At 40.5% G+C, this 17,990-nt stretch overlaps 1 long non-coding RNA gene across 1 annotated transcript; it reads right to left on the bottom strand.

Annotated features, from left to right (window-relative positions):
* Positions 1-4,599: 4,599 nt before the first annotated feature.
* On the bottom strand, positions 4,600-8,273 carry LOC144366332 (uncharacterized). Its single transcript, XR_013425369.1, has 2 exons — positions 8,108-8,273; positions 4,600-4,760 (listed from the first exon to the last, which is right to left on the bottom strand). It is a non-coding gene; the product is annotated as an uncharacterized LOC144366332 (long non-coding RNA).
* Positions 8,274-17,990: the final 9,717 nt, after the last annotated feature.

Raw genomic sequence — 17,990 nt, 5'->3', positions numbered from 1 at the left:
TTTTTACTTTGATGATTCTAAGTTTGACTTTCAATCTATTTCTTTCATCAGCTTCTGGTCTTGTTTTATTATTTCCATATTTCTACTTTCTCTATATTTATTTAATGAAGGTGTAATAATGGTATATTATCTCAAACTTTGAGAAGGTTTTTTACTAATTCTGGGGATTGAAGCAGGGGTGCTCTACCACTGAACTATATACACAGCCCTTTTAAATTTTTATTGGAGACAGGGTCTTGCTAACTTGTTGAGGCTGGACTCTAAATTGCAATCCTCTTGCCTCAGACTCCCACGTTGCTGGGGTTACAGATTCAATACCATCTTCACCCTAACTTTTGACCTGATAGTTTAGCTTGTTGTAGAATTTTGATTGTCAGCACATTGCAGATAATATTCCATTATCTTCTAGCTACGATTATGCTGTTAAGAAATCCACTAACACGATTGAAAGTCTTACTATGGATGGTATTTCTTACTGATATCTTTTCAAATCTTTTCTATGTCTGAGGTTTTCTTCTTTCACTATGGTTGTGCCTTCATTTTGACCTATACTATAATTTCTGAAGCAATTAACAATTTTCATTACGTCTGAGAAGCTTTTGTTAATTATTATTTTTACACAGAACCTTTTTAATTGAGACATATTTCACATACCATAAAGTTCAATCACTTAAAGTATTCACTTCAATGGTTTTAGGGTTAACAGAGTTATATAATCATTGCCACCCATTATCTTTTGAATGCTGTTTTTCCATCATTCATTTTATTCTTTTTTTTGTGGTAGTCCTTTTAAACATATGTTAAACTACTGGAATTTGAGGGAGCCTAACACATAATATCCTTTTTCCCCACTGAAAGTCAAAATTAATTGAGAGTTAAGCAAGGACATTAGACAGATGGAAATAAAAAGAACAGCTTCATTGCTAATAAATGCTGGATTCAGGGAGGTGGCTTAGATGTGTGGCAACCACAGATCTCTCAAAACTAAACCCCAGATTAGAATTATCCACACCCTCTACTACAAGCAGTATGGAATTCCCACATGATTCCCACATGAAGATTGCCCCTAAAAAATGTATGGGGGGAAATAGAAGTTTATTGGATTAGACAAAGGGGAATGAAGGGAAGGGAGGGAGATGGAAATAGGAAAGACAGTGGAATGAACTGGATATAACTTTACTGTGTTCATATATGAATACATAACCAGTGAAACTCCACATCATGTACAAATGTAAGAATGGTATCCTGTTAAGGTCTGTAGACAAGTCAAAATAACACGTGGTATTTTACCAGAGAAATGTTAGAGTTCATAAACAAGTCTGGATGGTGCCTGGCAAAATGCCAGAGGGAGTGGTTTGAGAAGTAACAAAAGCAAGCCATTAAGTGTGGAGATTCCTTATTGGTTGACTGATGTATCTAGTTTATGCTAATTAAGATAAGCTGTGCAAAATGTATAAATAGCTCTGTTGTCCTACAATAAATGGCTCCCATTCCTGCTGTATCAAAGTAGAGAAGTTATTCGTCACCCCCCCCCCCCGGGCTATTCTGCTGCAGCCTGACCCGGAATTATGCTCTACAAATCTACAAATGTATAATATGTCAAAACACACTCTACTGTCATGTATATCTAAAACGAACAACACCAAAAAATTACATAAAGATAACTTTGATATTTTCATTTGAAAATCCTGAATGTTAAGCTCAATAATATTAATATCACTTAAAAATTGTTGGACAATTTTGTTTCTTGTTGGACAAGAAACAAAAATGACAAATGATATTTCAAATAATTAGTCAAAATATCATTTTTGGTAGGTGATTGTATATCAAGAAAAGACAAGGGAATCTGAGGATCATGGCACACACCTGTAATCCCATCAACTTGGGAGACTGAGGCAGGAGGATCACAAGTTCAAGGCCAGCCTGGGCAACTTAGTGAGTCCTGTCTCAAAATAAAAAATTAAAAGGGGCTGGTGATGTCACTCAGTTATAGAGCACACCTAGGTTTGATCCTCAACACTGAAAAAATAAAAGAAAAAGGGAAATATCTAAATAACTAGATTGTTTTGACACGGAGCATCAACAGGGTAAATGTCAATTATCCCCAAATTAATGTGTCATTTTAATACAATTCCAGTTTAAAAATTCAATGCAATTTTCCTGAAACTCTGAAATTTTCATAAAATTAATAAAAATAAAAATGAGTAGGAATATCAAATAGTGTTTTAAAGAAGAGGAGCTATGGAGACTGCCAGCTTTGAAAATATATTGTTGAAAACAGCATAATTAAAACAGGATCCAAATATTGAAGAAGCACTAAGCATAGCCATCAATTAAATAAAATAGAAAGTGCAGAAATAAAGCTTAGCATACATCAGAATATGGTACATAATTTTCTTATATTCATATATGAACACACGATCAGTGTAACTCCACATCACGTACAACCACAAGAATGGGAAGTGACACTTCATGTATGTATAAAACGTCAAACTACATTCCACCATCATGTTATAACTAGAAAGAACAAATAAAAAGATTTAGAAAAAGAATATAATATGTGGTTTAAAAAAAGTTGTAACCAAAGAGTAGTGTAACTGAATAAAGCCTGTTAGAATGACTGATCACTACATTTTGGAGGGAGTTTATGTGTGTGCTTCCAGCTGCACCTCCCCACCCCTGTTAAGTGTAACTAAAGAATTAAGCTAAAAGGAAGGGAAAATCACAGAAAAAAAATCAAGAAAGCACGAATCAACGCTTTTTAGCTCTCTGGGAAGTGTGACCACATTGTATGCTTTGAAGCAACAAAAGGAACCACAGAGACCAATAAACAGATTGAACTGTACTAAAAAGTTTATACTTCTATCCAAAAAAATAATTAAAATAAGAAAACATGGTGAAATATGTTTCTATTATGAGTGTGCACGTTCTCCCTTTAACCAGAAATAGAGTATGTGTGGGTATATATATCATCGTATGAAGTGCTCCCTCTGAGTGGAAAAATAACTTGTGGTATATTCATACAGTGTAATTCAATTTAGCCTTTAAAATGAATGAACTGGATCTTACAGTTTGTCAAAATACACAGTAGAGTCTAAAGAAAGCAAGACGCAGAATGCTAAGTTTCGAATGTTAATAGTTACACAAAGTTTAGAAACTCACAAATCTGTACTGTGTGTGTGTGTGTGTGTGTGTGTGTGTGTGTGTGTGTGTGTGTGTGTGAGATGACCAAGGACTAAATATATTAAAATGTGGAAGGGAAAGATATATAGCAACTGTAAGTGGTTTCCTCTGCAAGAGGCCATGGGAAGTGGGTCCAGGAAAACTACAAAGGAACTCTGTGCTCCTTTTCCATGTGTCTGAAATATACCATAATTTTAAAAACAGAGGACTATGGAAGGTGGAGATTGGATATCATAAAGATAAAGGAATGATCAGGGGAGCAGAAGGAGATAGAGAGGGAGGGAGGGGGTACCAAAAAGGGAGGAAATGGGGGAGATAATTAAACAAAATCATGTTACATGCACATATATATGACAGGGAATTTCACTATATATATATATATATACACCAATCAAGACAAACAAACAAACAAACAAATAAGCAAAAGGAAGGTCAGTAGAGAAAGGGGAATTGGGAGAGGGAGGAGAAGAGGGAAGATGGTGCGGGTGGCCGGGACTGAAACTGAATAAATCAAATTTCATGCATGTATGATTTTGTCAAAATGATCCCAACTACTATCTAGAACTATAATGCTGTAATTGACAAAAAAAGAGGACTTATGAATTACTAAGAACACAACTCTAAAACTCCAAAATACGTATGTGAAAACAACAGGAACGAACAATACTAAGGACGTACACACATACAAAGATGGATAGAGCCTCAGCAACCAAAGATGGTTGAGATTACAATGGAATGCCAAGCACCTCAATTGGATTAGTGGAAAAAAAAATTTAATTCTTCTACCTGGTCCAGAAATTAGTATAATTATGTTTTTAAAATACTTACACTGCATATAGAATCTTAATTTTTTTTTTTGCCCAGGGCAAAAACATCAAGCTGTGTGAGACTCTTATCTTTTTTTTTTTCCTTCATAGTTAAGCCCTCACTTATCACAACTTTCAAATCTCAAGAACAAATTTCTCTTTTAACAAATTTCAAACTTCCTCAAAGGAACTCCCTGGAATAGCTAAGGACAGAGTCTGGCCCTAAATGTTTTCCAAATAACCAACTCTTAATCCTTAAATGTCCCTCAAATAAAACTTCTAATTCTCAAATAGCCACCAAATCCTCAAACTTTTCTTAAAACATTCAACACAATTCATAATTCTACAAATCAAATCCAGGCTTTGGTGGAACTCCACCCCCAATTCACCCATCTGTGTGTGGGACGCGCGCGCACACACCAGCAACAGAGTTTACTTGTGGTTTTTGTTTTTAAGGGCTTGTCAGTCAAGACAGAGCTGTCTTTTGTGAAAGCACAGGCCTCTTCTACACCAGGGACATACCCCAAGCCCCCAGTGACTGTCATCAACACTTGGCTTTTTCCATTTGTTTTTAAAGAGAATGGTGGGGGGTATCCTTGGAATAGAGATGTCCAAGCAGCAGGAGGTATTTTTATTTTTGTTTTTGTGTTTGCACAAGGGAGCCCTAAATATATCGGATTTCTGGTTTGCCTCAGTTCCTCAGGCAGTTTCTTCAGATTCCAGTCTTGTGTGAGGTTCTTTATCCCCTGCCTCCCCATTCCTCCAAGGTGACTAAAAAGAGAGACAGCAAAGAAAAAGTTACACTTCCTTTCAGAATCTAAATATTTGAGTTCATGAGTAAACGGAGACATATTTGTGTGACAGTTCTCACCAACTCATGCCTAGTGGTGATTTCAAACTAAAATAAAAGGGAAGCTTGGCAGTTTGCAGATTCAAAGATGTCTGGAAGAGAATTCCCAGAATGTACACGTGGATGTAACAGGGAAGACTGTACTGTACTGAGATGAGCTGAAGCTGAGCCAGGGCTCAAAGTAGGTGCTTCACAAAACTGAGACCCTTCAACTCGGGTAAAGGCAGCAAGAGCCAACTCCCCCAGAGGCTGACCCATGTGCCAAATGCTACAGCGAGCATTTATATGGATTCATTCACTTAACATTCCCTGAACCTGTGATGAAGATACCATTACTGCTCCCATTTTATAGTTCAGGAGACTGAGGCCCGGAGAGATCACATAACTTTCTCAGGACCACACAGCTAGGAAGCAGCGGAATTGGACTCTCCCCAGACATTCTAGTTAGAAGCCTGGTGAGTTCCTATGCTCTAGTGCCAAATTCTCCATCAGCGACCAGATGGGAAGAGAGGCCAAGAGAGTCAAGTTGAATGTGCTTGGTGAATTACTCCCAGGTGTCTTTTGGTTTAGAGGAGGGATGCAATGCCTAAGGCACTCACTCTGTGCCCCCAGCTGCACTAGGTGTGGGCTGCACAGCTGAGTAAAGCTTGTGCTCTGACCCCCAGGCCTCCTGCTCTGCTGCGAGGCATTGGCTCAGCTGAGCTCAGCGGATGTGGTAGAATGCACAGTCCCATCACATTGGTCTCCGAGAGTCAACTGTGTTATATATTCAGGAATATTTTAACATAGACTTTTCATTTTAGAATAGTTTTAGATTTACGGAAAAATTGCAAAGATCGAACAGACCGTTGCTGTGAGTTCTTCATGACTTTTCCCCTATTGACTTTTTTTTTTTTTTTTGGTACTGGGGATTAAACTCAGGGGTGCTTTTACCACTGAGCCACATCCCTAGCCTTTTTTATTTTCTATTTTGGCACAGGGCCTCCCTAAGTTACTGAGGCTGGCCTTGAACTTGTCCTCTTCCTGCCTCAGCCTTCTGAGTCAGTGGGATGACTACAGGTATGTGCCACCATGCCTTGCCTATTATTAACATCTTGCATTAATATGGTGAATCTGTGACAATTAATAAGCCCAAATTGATACATTGTTATTAAATACTTTACTCAGATTTCCTTAGTTTTTACCCAATGCCCCTTTTCTGGTCCAGGATTTCATCTAGGAAATTACATTTCATTCAGTGATTTAATTTTTCTTAGACTGCAACAATTTATTTTTCAGACTTAATAATTGATTTTGGTGACCTTTACAATCTGGAGGAATACTAGTCAGTATTTTGTAGAATGTCTCTCAACTGAGATTTGTTTTTCTCATGCTTAGACTTGAATTATATGTTTTGAGAAAGAAGACCTACGGGTGAGGTGCTGTTGTCTTTATATCGTATTAAGGGTACCTGTGCTCATGTTACTTATCACTGTTGTTAACCTTGGTTACCTGGCTGAAGTTGTGTTTGTCAGGTTTCCTTACTATAAAGTTACTCATTTTTCTCAGATTGTACTCTTTGGAAAAAAGTCATCAGCCCACACTTAAGGAAAATAATCAGAAATTTTGTTAGCCGGGTTTTAAACCTTTGGTAGCTTGAAATCTGCCATGGTGGGAGTGTTTGTATCTTGGAAATCAGCAAACTCTGCAGTCTGGGTTCTTTTGGAGAGCTGGACTCCCAGTCCACCATTGGATGGAAGTGTGGCATGATGTGTGGGCAGGTAGAAAGGCAAGACTGGATTCAGGAGCAGGAGACAGTGTGCTGTGCTTAGAGGACATGGATTAGGATTATAAAGGCTTGGCACAGACCTATAAGCACCTGGGAGCCAAGAGAAACCATTCTTCAGAATGTTTTAATTTCATCAGTCTGGGACCTTGTTTTGTTTCTTTCCTTCTCATAGTAGTAATAACTATCATTTATTGAGCATTTTTTCACTTATAGGTGCTTTACTTGTCCTTGATTTTATCCATTCCTCATACATCTACAGCGTGTGTGTTATTACTTTCATTTTACAGAAAGTAAAATTTAGTACTTATTTAGTACTTAAGTGAATTATTAGTTTCATTTTACAGATAATAAAATTTAGTACTTAAGTGACTTATCCAAGAGTATGACCAGCAACCTGTGAAACTGGGACTCAAACCCTGTATAACTCCAGCCACACAGTTTTCTGATTCTTTTGCATTCTCCTCCTGCAGTACTGATTGCTCATCAGATCTGTTTCAAGATGGTGAAAAGGTGATTGACAGTGAGTTTCTAGGACTTGATGGGTGATTAAAGTGTGTTGCCATTGCCACGCAGAACATTCTGTCATGATTCATGCTCATGGAAGTGCATGGCAACTGGGACAGGTGCCGCTGTGTCGACTTCATTTCACTCGGGTCAGACAAATTGTACTGTCATTTTACCATCAACTCCTCCAGACCAAATATTCTTTCTTAATAATGTTTTCTTTATTTCTCTCTGTGGATGTATTAATAAGGAAGAAAAAATTATGACGCCCTTAAGTTTTGTTTCTTGATTGAACTCTGTGATGTCTTTATGATTTGATCCATGACTTCATTCTTTTCTGAGGCAATTTTAAAGAAACAGACTTATAAAAACTCAGCACTAGAATTAACCATAAGAGTTTTTGGTTAACTATACAAAAACCATACAATCTATATGCATAGTGAACAAATGTGTATAAAAATGCAGTATATTTCATTTTTAAAAAGTAGCATAAAAATCACTCAGAATTCATGTAATATTTAAGGCAAACAAATCACTACTTGATCTGTTTCCATCTGAGTCATTCAGGGAATTTAAAGATATTTTTAGGATAATCTTAAAGAAGCATTAGAAGGTTAGAGTTGGGCCTGCCTGAATCATAAAGAATAGCATATTGCTTTAGTAAACTTAAATTACTATTTTTGACTAAGACTTCATTGGTCTTATTAAGGTCTGGGCAATGTTAGGAACTGGTATTAAATGATGGTAATATTACTTTTTTTCTTCTTCTTGTTACATTATTGAAACTTTTTAAACAGTACATCCAGAGGTGGGTTGGTACATGAGTTCATTCATTTTGTTTTATTTGATTCACTTCTTTCTCCCCCTTCCTAACCGCCCTATCCCCAGACAGAGATACTGTCTGAGATGATTGGACCATAAACAAACACCTGACCAATGGGGGGGGTCAATTTCTAGACCAGCTGAGCTAATCCTCCCCGCCCCAAGAGTATTTACCTTTGCAGAAAGAGAGACTGAGCCAGCTTGTTGATGGATGGTGATAGACTGAAGGTCATGTGGAGTCAGTCCAGGTGCAAGTTGAAGTCATGAGACTTCATGGTCTAGTAGACCCAGGAAATAGTAGGAGCTGCTCTTTGGAGAGGAACTGGAGAGCAGACAAAGTACAGAGAGACCCAACATGAGAGAAGGAGGGAGGAACTCTAGTTATTTATTCCCCTATCCAGACCTCTATGGTCAGCTGATGCTGGTTTACTGGCTCTGGATGCCTATAAGATTGCTTGTTACTCATTTTACAAGCTGCTTAGATGGATTCCACTCACAAACCAACAGATTCCAGACTAAGCCAACTCTAGACACCAAATGACAAGTACAGACTAAAAATATAGTCCCCCCCATCCTTTTAGTATCACACCTATTCACCAAGGAATTGAAGGTCCATAGGGAGACATAGGGTTCAAGGGCAAGAAAGGGTAGAGGAAATTCCTCTCTCATGACATTTTCTGATAGCATTTCCTGTTATTAGTCTTTTTCACCTGAAGTCTTGTGGGCCAATGAGCATGCTCCTCTAAGATCACTGCTCAGCCCCTCAATAGCCACCGTCAAGTCCCGAGTGGGCACCATTCCCAAGAGTCATTTTCCTCCTCTACTCATGACAGGTGATGGCAGAACTTTCTAGAGATATCTGGATAGAGTTTCATTCATTTGATAAATATTTATTGACTTCCTTCTGTGGCTAGGAACTGTGCCAGGGAACAATAATGAATCAAATAGTGTATCTCTCACCTGCATGGAATTGTGTCTTGGTTGGGGGACACTCGTGATGAACACTACAAAGTGTGCAAACAGGAGAGTCGTGGAGAATCACTTGTGATGGTGGGGCTGCATGAAGATCCTACCTAGTTGTCAGTCACTGAAGAAAGACCTCTCTGAGGATAAGAAAGAGCCAGTCATGAAGAAATTTAAAAATAGAAGAAATGGCCTGGCATGCTCAAAGTTCCTTCCATGGAAAAGAGCTTGGAGAAACCAAGAGGTTGAAGTGTGTGGTGTCTCCCACATGCACTCCCTTGGTGCCAAACTGTTTGTGTGATTTTCTTCTTTTTTGAGGTTTCAGTCTTATCTGGATTTTTAGTTCCCAAATCTCTTGGTTGGCTTTCCACAGTCTCTCTCCCATTCCACCCTCTCCTCTCCTGTCCCATACTTACTGGTCCTGTCAGGCTTCCCCCTCACTCACCAGGCTATTGCCATCATTTTCCAGATGTGGCAGCAATTCTCTCCTGCTATTGGTTGTAGCTCAGCACCTAGTACCTGGCATCAGTAGGTGCTCACAAAACATTTGCTGAATCAATGAATGAAATGTCCAGTCTAGGCCTTGCCCTTCCACAGTCCTATTTTGCATGCTACTATCATGATTTTTGCTCTAAAACGGAAATCCCATGATGTTACTGAACAACAGAGAAATCCTCTGGTGATTGGTTTCCATTGCCCAGAAGACCAACGCCCTTAAAATCACCTTCACAGGTCTTCAGAAGTTGATCCCTACCTGCTTTCAAAGCTTATCTCCTAAAACCAGCTATTCAAAAGTGTAATCTCTTGGTGACCTCACAGTTCCCTTTGCTCCCCCTACAGGGTTGCCCCCCCTTCTCAGTCAGGCCAGATCTTTTTCATTCTTCTCTCCTTGGTTCAAATGTCACCTGCCTTTCATGTCCTTGATACTGCCCTTTCCTTCTATGGACAATACCATGCTCTCTGAGCTCAACATACTTTGTTCCTATGGCTGACATAGCCCCAGCCCATGGATTACCCATTAACTTGCCTATATCTCCAGAGAGATGGCAGCTCTGCTCACCCTACCAACTCCAAGAGCACAGGAGTGGCATATTTATTAATCTTTGTGACCCCAGTTATTAACATGGGGCCACATGTGAGATTAACAATGAAAGCTAAAATCTACTGAGTACTTACAATGTGCCGCCTTTTACACAATTAGCTCTTGAATCTTCAAAATAATCCTAGTAGACAGGTCACATTGTGATTTCTATTTTAGAGCAGAGGAAACTGAGGCTCAGAGAAGTTAAATGCATTGCCTGGCTTTGCACAGGTAGCTAGCAATGGCAGAGCCCAGATTTGAACCTAGACATCCCATGTGTGGACCACAACACACACTGCATCCCAAAATGACTCTTATGAGGATCACATGAGGAGCTCCATTACACAATAACTGAACCTCTGGACCACTAAGAATGGAACTGAGCATAGACCCTCAGGGTTGAGGAACCCTGATGAAAGGCATCACCTGGAGAATTTGTTAAATATGTAGATCACCACACCTCTCTTCCAAACATGTGGTTTCAGTAGGTTAGGGCTAAAGCCCAGAGATTTGTGGTTTAACTCCTGGTGACTTCCATCTTAACAGATATACAACTAGAGAGCAGGTTTCAAGACATTTAATCAGACCATTAGACTCTAATCTACATCATCTGTCGGTGTGCAGATATCCAGACGTTGGGAAATGTCTTTGGCTGTGTGTTTATGTGGCTGGACTTCAGATGAAGGCACAGTGAATTGGCATTGCTTTGCAGGGGTCACTAGGCTGGAAAAGCTGATGGCAACATACAAGTAAACAGCTTCAAAAGTGCTACCCAGTAGTGCCTGCAATCAAAACCCAGTTATCTTGCCAGTACTCATCTGTCTTGTTCATTCTATATATGTTAGCCAAAAACTGAATGAAGGGCCATGTGTCTCTTTAAGAAGTATAGAAGTGGCTGGTTGCAGCGGAATGCTGGGGCAGGAAGACCACAGATTCAAAGCCAGCCTTATCAACTTTGTGAGACTCCAAACAACTTATAAGACTCTATCTCAAAATTAAAAATAAAAAAAGGCCAGGGATGTAGTTCAGTGGTAAAGCAACCCTGGGTTCCATCTCCAGAACCAAAAAAAACAAACACACACACACACACACACACACACACACACACCCCAGAAGTGTAGAAGGGAAAGATGAGACCATATGGGCATCAGCGAAGAACCAGATGAGTCACCTTCTTCTGAGCTCTACCTTCCAACACACACACACACACACACACACTCTCACACTCACATTTACCCAGGGATGGCAGACAAAAAAGTGAAGCTACTGTCACTGCCTCAATGACCCTTTTTTTTTAAAAAAAAAATTTAGTTGTAGATGGACACAATACACTTTATTTTATTTATTTCTTTTTATGTGGTGCTGAGGCTTGAACTCAGTGCCTCACACATGTCAGGCAAGCCCTGTACCACTGACCCACAAACCCAGCCCCATCTTGGTATCTTTAAATGCAGACTAATGGAAGGCCACCATTGTGCTTGTCCCTGCCTCCCAAAGGGCTGACTCTGTTCCCTTTGGACTATCTTCTGTCTTATCATTGACTCTCTGGAGTCTGGCCAGCTTGTTTGAGAGTGATTTTATAAACATCATTCGTAATCAACTCCTTTTTATGCTTTCTAACTTTCTAACGCTGTTCACTGACCTTTCCCAAGGAGATTCAGAAGGAAATGCCTCATCATTCACATGCAATGCGTGCAGCTTGACTGCTGAATTCAAGAATTCAAGAAAAACCTCTCCATTGCTGCTCTCTTCTCCTTCCCCCTTCCTCATCCCAAGGGAAGTCCTGAATCTATTTATGGACAATGTTCAGGTTCTAGAATTTGCCCTGCCAGAATAATCTTCCTAATGGGAAATCTAATAGGGCCTCCCACTGACAGAGAAGACCACCCCATCTGCAGCTAGGGACAAGAGACACTCCCAGCACAGATGTAAAGAAATGTAGCAGATCGTGGCTTGATGTATATTCATTGCTTATTTAATATTTGAGCATCTTTTTCTATTGAACTCTCTTGTGGTGTCAACATCTGGAAAATATTAGGCCTCACCCCACTGAGGTAAACCCCTATTGCGTATTTTTCCCTTTTATGTAAACCCAGTGGGCATGGAGTGTGTATCTCTATGTTTAGCACAGTTCCTTGCCAAGGCAGCTCTCAAACATATGACACTCTCTACATAAATCAGTGTTGTGTAGCCCCATTAGCCACCCCTTCTAATTGATGCTAACAGAAAGTTTAAGTGGGGCTCTAAGGAACCTCCAAGACTTCTTGATGTGAGGTCTCTTTTACATTCTGAAGCAGTGGATTAGGGTTTTATGAGAGGAAGCTGTCTAAAAACCCTTGTTGAGCTCAGGGTGTAGCCCTGGGTGTGTGCTTAGCATGCACAAGGCCCCAGGTTCAATCCAGCCCCAACAAAATAGATAAAATAAACTCATTTATTTTTATTATAATCAGTTTTCAAATTGGGCCAAATCTTATCCAAGGTCTAGAATCAGACCTTTGTCTAAACCCTCAGACAAAGGGTTTTGTCAGCTCTCAAGGATATGGGTGAACAGAGCAAGCCGTGTGCCCCAAATAATTTAATAAAAAAACCAAAAATCTAGAAACCCATCCATGTTAGATGAAAGCGATTGATTGGGATGATAATTTATATTCTGGCAAGGAAAATGTTTATATTTTATCCATCCTTTTATTCATCCTTATTTTTTGAGAAATGTCACTATAATTAATTTTCATTCGCTGGGTGTCCATGAACCGCTGGTGCAGGGAAAAATCTGATGGAAAATGAATCTGTGCTGCAGATGAAGCAAAAGTGAGAAACCTTGATTCACCCAAGCATTGATTCAACTTGCTGCCTGGTAAAGTGATTGTCTTGCTAAGTGCTAGATGATGTAGTTGCTAGAGAGAATAAGACACAGGAACACACACTGTCAGCTTCCGGTAGAGAGGGTACAGGGCAATGTATTATGTCTTATGATAATGTGTTTCAGGGTATTGCTTTAAAAAATTATCCATTCCTTTGGTGATAAATCCATTTCCTCCATGCTTAATAAGTATGGCATACAGACCTGGAAAAACATGATTCTAGGTAAAGAAGACAAAAATGAGATTAAGAAGGAAAAGAGACAAACTTGTTCTACTTCTGTCCTGAATCACCTACAGAGAGAAAAACTGTTAGGAAGTGCTTTCCCCCTCACAAGAATGATCTCTTTCCTCTCCACCAACATGGCCTTGAATTTCAAAGGTGCAGCCTCAGGGGAGGGTGATGGACAGCTTTGCCTACTCAGCCCCCTGCCAGGGCAGGGACCTTGCACAGCATTGCTGGGTGATGACTTACACTTTCTGTTCAAGTTGTCCCACTTTTTCCCACAGACTTCACTGTGTCTCTTTCTATCTCCCTCAGAAACTTCCCTTGCATGTGGTCGCAGGCTCATCATTTTTGTCATTTGCATCAGCACATTGCTCTTCTCCAGGCCATTTGGCAGTTCACCTCTTGTGGAACTTGGCAACAATTTAACATACAGCCTGAGATTATATAAAATTTTTTTTTGTTTGTTTACAGGACTGAGATGATGTTAGAATCTAGATGTGATATTATATCATCTGTCATATATAAATTTGGTGGCTGAATTCTGCTGGTTTTCTTGCTGTCCGAAAGATAATTAGATATCTCATATGAAGAAGTATTATCCTATCACAGATTTTGGATGTTGCTTAATTTTGAAGTAAACTAATGTTTTCCAAAAGAGAAGAGACCCAAGCGAGAATCTGATATGTATTTCTCCTCTTCTCTAGCGAGTAGAGCTTTTGCTGGGAAACAGCAGGTGAAATGAGATTGTCAGTGGAAGGCTTTTGGAAGCAAGTTTTAGGAAGTGCTGGAAGAGGGGTGTGTACAAGCACACAGGAGGGAGGGTCCAAGGAGGGAGGGGAGCCAAAGTTGACTGTCAGGAAGTTCCATGTCTGCTGGGAAAAGGCCTGCCAGGCTCTTTTGGTAGGTAGGAGCATCCCTTGGGAAGCATGGCCTTAACACAAATGCATCAATGGAGGCCAGAGCATAGCAACTGGGACCTTGGGTCAGATATGTATCCTAAAAGGGAGGTCTAAGAGGTACATTTTCATGGCTGCCATGCCAGGTCTCGAAATGGGGAGAGCAGGAGGCAGAATCCCCAGGGGCATAAAAGGATTCAACATGTTTGAAACAAGTAAATCTGTTGGTGAAGATTGGAGTAAGTGATAGGAGGGACACGGGATTAGTGTGAGGTGGGGCTTAGAGAGTAGCTAGGGACAGAATCTGGGGAAGGTCCTTATAGATCATGGTGAAAATGTTGAAGTTTAGCCTGATGAGGCTCCTGAAGAGTTTTAAACAAGGGAGTGACAAAATCAGATTACATTCATTATATGGAAAGGGTTCTGGCAGCAATGTGGAAAGTTGAGTAGGGAGAGAGAGTGGAGACAGGAAAGACTGGGGCAGAGAGTAGAGTATGGCCTTGGCCTATGAGAGATAATCAGAGTCCACACCAGCAAACAGTGAGGTATGGGTCCAGTCCCAGGGGCTTCCTTTTTTTTTTTTCTTTTTGGTTTGGGGGGTTGGACCCCGGAGCACTCTACCCCTGAGCTACACCTCCAGACCTTTAAAAATTTTTTTATTTAGAGGAAGAGTCTCTCTAAGTTGCCCAGTTTGGCCTTAAACTAATGTTCCTCCCCAACCTCAGCCTCCTGAGTTGCTGGGATTAGGGGTATGTGCCACCACACCTGAAAGACCCCAGAATTCTTAGTGGGTAGTACTGACATGACTCAGGCTTGGGATAGGCCAATACTGAGCAAACAGAAAGGCATGGGACAGATTCTTCTATAGATTCTTCAGAAAGAGCACGACACTGCTGACATCTTAACTTTCAACTTATAACCTATTGAACTGTGAGAGAACAAATTTCAATTGTTTTAAGCCACCCATTTTGTGGTGCTTTGTTACAGCAGTCACAGGAAACTAATGTAAAGTTGAACAACCATGATTTTGCTGCAAAGACAGACAGGCAAGTCCTCTTTTCTGGTTTGGATGTGAGGTATTCCCCAAAAGCTCATGTGTGGGACAGTGTGAGCGGGTTCAGAGAGGAAATGATTGGGTTGTGACAACCTTAACCCAATCAGTGAATTAATCACCTGATGAGATTAATTGAGTGGTAATTGAAGGCAGGTGGGGTGAGGCTGGAGGAGGTGGGGCATTGGGAACATGGCTTTGGGGTATATATTTGTATCTGGAGTGTAGACTCTCCTTCTCTGCTTCCTGATCATTACGTGAGCTGCTTCCCTCTGTTATACTCCTCCACCATGATGTTCTGGTCACCTCAAGCCCCGAGGTATGGAGTCAGCTATCCATGCACTGAGACCTCTGAAAGTGTTGCCCTTAAATAAACTTATCCTCTCTACAATTGTTCTGGTTGAGTCCTTTTAGTCACAGCAGCAAAAAAGCTGACTAAAACAACCTTTTAGAAGAAGTCTTAGAAGACTGAGTCCTCTAAGATTAGAAGAAGAGCTTAATATGTTTACCTATAGGTGGGGAGTGATGGAGCAGGTGATAGAATTGCTCTCCTTTTCTCAGTGAGGTTGGGGACACAGGTCATTTGCTTTGAGTGAAGAGGATAGAAGGAGGTCACATTTCAGTAAAAGCTCAGAATCTCTCATTAGGTTCTGATGAAGGTGTCAGCCCGTGTTCAAGTCATAGGAGGATTTGACAGGACTTGGAGGATCTGCTTCCACTTTGGCTTGTACACATGGAACTCTCCATAAGGTAGTTTTGAGTGTGTTCATTACATGATAGCTGGTTTTCCCCGTAGCAAGTGATCCAATGGGGAGACCAAGGTAGACACTACAACATGTTTACTGACCTAACCTTGGCAGTCTCATACATCATTTCTGCTGTGTTCTATTGATCATACAGACCAACTTCAATACAGTGTAGGAAGGACTACACAAGGGAATTAATCCTGGGAGATGGGGAATATTATGGACCCTCTTGGAGGCTGGCTCCCACACCATCTATATGCTGAGGCCTTTCTCAGCATGTGGTCATCCCTTCTTGGATGTCCCATGCATACCTCAAAAGCAATAGATCTAAAATGGATCTATTCATTCTCTTCCCAAGCCAGATAATTTCTCTAATAACATTTTAGCAGCCCCACCAATGACTTAAAATCCAAACTAGAACTTTGGAACATCAATGACTAATCTCATTCACCAACTCTCCCATCTAAAACCACCCACAAGTTCTGTCAATTTGACTGTCTAAATATTTCTGGAATCTATTGCCACTTTTTTATATTTATTTGCACAGCTTTGGTTATGGAACGTATTATCTCTCACTTGGATCACTGTAACAGTCTCCAAAATATGGGACCAACAAGTAGTTACCTTGGATCTGAGAACCATATGTTAGAACTTTACCTTAGTTTCCTGTGACTGCTGTAACAAAGCACCACAAAATGGGTGGCTTAAAACAACTGAAATTTGTTCTCTCACAGTTCAATAGGCTACAAGTGTGAAGTTAAGATCTCAGCAGTGTCATGCTCTGTCTGAAGAATCTATAGAAGACTCTGTCCATGTCTTTCTCTTTGCTCCAGAGTTGGCCTGTGAGCAGTCCTGGTGTCCTACAGCTTCAGAACTCCAACACGTGCCTCCGTCTGCACAACATTCTTTCTTCTCTATCTGATTCTTCTTCTCTTCTAAGGACCCCAGTCACTTGGGATTAAGAGGCTACCCTACTCTGTGGATCTATGGATCTATGGATGATCTGAGATTTTACCCTAGTTGCAAATTAACAAGTTAGGCTGGATTCTATCAGAATACACAAGACTCCTGGGTCAGAGACAAAGAATTTAATAACTCCCAGCATAGCAAACCACACAAATCTCACATTTTCTTCAGTTCCCCTTGATATCTGAGGCAATGTGGCGTGACCCAGGTGGAAGATGCTTCACATGTAGTGGAATTCTGCCTCAGTTGAGAAATCGCAAGGTTGGGATACCTGAAACTTTTATGGGCTTAGCAAAGTTATCTTCCCTTTGTAACAGAGTTTCTCTCTTTCTTCCAAGGATGGTTGCTATACAAACATCTTTGGGAAAAAAAAATATAGAACAAAAAGGCTTTAATACCTCACTTACGAGACATGCAGAAAAGTGAGAAACCCTGGTAGAATTGCCTCCCACCAACAGCCAAAATCCACATCAGGCTATTCAGCAGCTCTCCTTACCTACAGAATCAAGTCAAGCCCCTGGCACCAACAATGCCCTCTCTACCAGCCTCGTTGCTCGCTCTTACAACATGAATTTGAAATAACTTGAAGTCCCTTGAATGGTCTGTGTTCATTCTGGCTCCCAGGGCTTTGCTTGGATCATCTTCTTTGAATTTCTCTCTTCCTTGCCAAGAAATCACTTTTCTAATGACCCGAGGTACTGCCTTCAGAGGCTCACAAACATGCTGTGGGTTGCTATTTGTTTATAGGGACATGAATCCAAAAAATCATTGCTCTTTGTTGGGCCAACATTTACCACTTGCAACTGTTTCCTTCTTTCCCTAAATGGAACTGCCCTCTACAAGGTGAAGGCCTAGCACATTCCAGTGAAATGAGTCTCCCTAATTTTTTTTTTTAGCAACTTCGGCGGCAGGGTTGAATAAAGGCCTAATTTCTACTCTAACTCCTGGTTTTAGTTTGCTTCTTAGCTCAGCTGTCTCCCCAGAGGGATTGGAACAGCTCCATTCAGGGCTGGCCTTGCTCTGTCTCATTTTCATTGTACCAAAGTCAAAGTCAAAGTCAAATTCAAATGTGGATTTTCACTAACAAAATAGCCACTCATACCATGGCTTTATAAATCTCCAACCGGAGACCTGGTGCATAAATGGAAGAAGTGAAAATAAGGTTTAGAACAGCGGCCTAGAGCCTATGTGAGCAATACCACCTGCAGTGGTTTGTGTGTCCCCCAAAAGTTCATGTGTTTGAATCTTAATTCTTCAATGCAGCAAT

Source organism: Ictidomys tridecemlineatus, chromosome 1, assembly GCF_052094955.1.
Source record: "Ictidomys tridecemlineatus isolate mIctTri1 chromosome 1, mIctTri1.hap1, whole genome shotgun sequence".
Taxonomy (NCBI): Eukaryota; Metazoa; Chordata; class Mammalia; order Rodentia; family Sciuridae; genus Ictidomys; species Ictidomys tridecemlineatus.
The sequence above is the reverse complement of the archived record's forward strand: the minus strand, read 5'-3'. Positions and strand labels throughout refer to the sequence as shown.